Here is a 3,233-nt window from a genome sequence, read left to right as displayed (position 1 = left end):
ATTTCCAGTTGTACCTTGTCTTTATTTGTGTATATCATCCTTAGGCAGGTTCGTTTGACCTCTGCTTGAGGCCTATGTCCACTGGAAGCATAGGTATGCCTGACCTGACCACCCTTCAGGTTTGAATACACTTTCGTAAGCTCACTTCCTCATTATAGTCAAGTTAGTGTGCTAGTGTGGTGGAGTTATCATGCTCAGACGCTTAGATTATCGTACGTGAGTGACTGTTGCTGTACTTGCCTCGTCAAGCTATCGTACATCTGATATGTAATTGTTATCATACTGAAGGGTTCGTTCTTGAGTACAGATGGTCCAGTTATCATACTGAAGGGTTCGTTCTTGAGTACAGATGGTCCAGTTATCATACTGAAGGATTTAGTTATCTTGGCCTACAGTCCAGGTAGTCATCGTAACCCCCCCCCCCCAGGCAGACATGTTATCCTAGTGGAAAATCACTAGTTGTTATCTTACTATTTGTTTTTTTCCAGGAACAGGCTGGGTTATCTTCGTGTCTCGAGATATGATCATCACACATCATCTGTAACCTCACAAAAAAAAAACAAAAAAAGGATTGAAAAAATATAAACGTTTTAATCTCATTCGAAAGTCCTTTGTGGTCACACCTGGGTGAAAGTATTCCTGTACTGATAATCTGGTATATATATATATATATATATATATATATATATATATATATATATATATATATATATATATATATATATACATTTTTTCATACTATTCGCCATTTCCCGCGATAGCGAGGTAGCGTTAAGAACAGAGGACTGGGCCTTTGAGGGAATACCCTCACCTGACCCCCTTCTCTGTGCCTTCTTTTGGAAAATTAAAAAAAAAAAAAAAACGAGAGGGGAGGATTTCCAGCCCCCCGCTCCCTTCCCTTTTAGTCGCCTTCTACGACACGCAGGGAATACGTGGGAAGTATTCTTTCTCCCCTATCCCCAGGGATAATATATATATATATATATATATATATATATATATATATATATATATATATATATATATATATATATATATATATATATATATATATGCATATCTTCGATGAGGAAAGTTTAAGAATTACATGATAGATGTATATGAACGTCAGGAAGGAATAATCTTTGAGATCGCACTTCCCCCTCACCATTCTTACCAGACCACGGCAGAGAGAGAGAGAGAGAGAGAGAGAGAGAGAGAGAGAGAGAGAGAGAGGAGGTACACTAGCGACACAGATTAAGTTAGCGAGGAACCTTAGCGACACAGATCTCAGTTAGCGAGGTACACTAGCGACACAGATGTAAGTTAGCGAGGACCACTAGCGGCAGATGTAAGTTAGTGAGGAACCTTAGCGACACAGATCTCAGTTAGCGAGGTACACTAGCGACACAGATGTAAGTTAGCGAGGACCACTAGCGACACAGATGTAAGTTAGCGAGGACCACTAGCGGCACAGATCTAAGTTAGCGAGGACCGCTAGCGACACAGATGAAAGTTAGCAGCATTCAGTCATCTGGAGACAAGATTGAATATCAAGTTTCCTCTCGACGAAGTCCAAGGAAAAACTGGCCGGAGGGCTTCGGCTGCACGCTGAGCGAGATGAACCAGTATCAAGTTGTGATGAAACATATCAAACTTTTCGTTTTTGTTGGAAGAAAAAAAAAGGAGCCAATCAGAAACCGGACTTGTTAAGATGTTACCAGTGCAGTTGTGGCATTAAGCTCTGTGGCAAAATGTCAACCCTCCCCCATCACACGACAGGTGAGCTTATAAATATACAGCTGCAGAGTGAGTGAGTGAGAGGGGGTGGTGGAGTTTTGAAGATGTTCGAACCTCTCTGGCAACGAACCAGCTGTGCTTCGAACTATGAGAGAGAGCGAGAGAGACATTCATATACGTCAGGGAGGGTCGTATGTGTGGGTATTTCTGGGCCACGTCTGCCCTGTGTGTGGGAGGAGGTGAGATTGGGGTGGTCGCCGTGGTCATCAGTGGGAGAGGGGGATTTTGCCCTCCTGCGGGTGACAAATGCCTGTTTCGTATGCCTGGCAGTGACGCCCAGGAACAGTCTTAAATGTTAGTTAAGTTAGGTTGGTCGTATGTGGTTGATAACTACGACGGAAGATAGATGGTCGTAATAGACCGATGGTTATATCTACGTGACGAAGGGACGAGGAGATCTTGGTAATAACAAATAGTAACTGATAAAAGACAAGAGCAAACTCTCTCTCTCTCTCTCTCTCTCTCTCTCTCTCTCTCTCTCTCTCTCTCTCTCTCTCTCTCTCTCTCTCTCTCTCTCACACTGGCTGCCACAGTATGACTCTTATGACCCAAGGTAACCTCTTCCCCCCACGTGGACTGCTGGCTTTCAGTCCACATGTGTACACAGCCTCTCTGTCACACACACGTAACAGTTCGTAACGCCTAGAAACTGTCACACGACTCGTTCTTCGTAACCCTAGATTTCCCTGCGGTGAGCGTCACGCGCTCGCTCTACCTTTTTTGCCAGCCTCTCGTCGTAAGAGCTCGCAAATTCAGCTGTTCATCCTCGCTCAGGTGTTGGTCGATAGATTAAGTATGTGGCTTGGGCTAGGGAAAAATTCGCCATTTCCGGCGTTAGCGAGGTAGCGTTAAGAACAGAGGACTAAGCCTTTAGAGGGGATATCCTCACTTGGCCTCATTCTCTGTTCCTTCTTTTGGAAAATCAAAAACGGCATTGATTAAGACATTCAACAGCCTGTGTTATTTCAGCTAACATAAAAGAAGAAGAAGAAGAAGGAGTAGACGAAGAAAAAGGAGGAGGAGGAGGAGGAGGAGGAGGAGAAGAAGAAGAAGAAGAAGAAGAAGAAGAAAAAGAAGAAGAAGAAGAAGAAGGAGAATAATGGTCACACGAGAGAAGACAAGGAAAGACATGAGACTAAAGATAAAAGCAATTGGAACGAGAGGATCAAATAAAAGATTAGAATAAGAAAAGAGAAGAAGAAGAAGAAGAAGAAGAAGAAGAAGAAGAAGAAGGAGGAGGAGGAGGAGGAGGAGGAGGTGATGATGATGACGTGACGAGGCGTGTGGCCAAGTTCCCTCCTCCTCCTCCGCCTCCTCCTCCTCCAGGGACATAAACACACCTAACCCCTCCCAACCCGAAGTGCAGTTCTGTAGTCTTTCGTAAGTACAAATGATAAGTGAAGCCCATGGCGACACACCACCCCCCACACCTGGTTCTGGAGGCTAGGGAGAGA

This window comes from Panulirus ornatus, chromosome 67, assembly GCF_036320965.1.
Source record: "Panulirus ornatus isolate Po-2019 chromosome 67, ASM3632096v1, whole genome shotgun sequence".
Taxonomy (NCBI): Eukaryota; Metazoa; Arthropoda; class Malacostraca; order Decapoda; family Palinuridae; genus Panulirus; species Panulirus ornatus.
Note: the sequence above shows the minus strand (reverse complement) of the source record.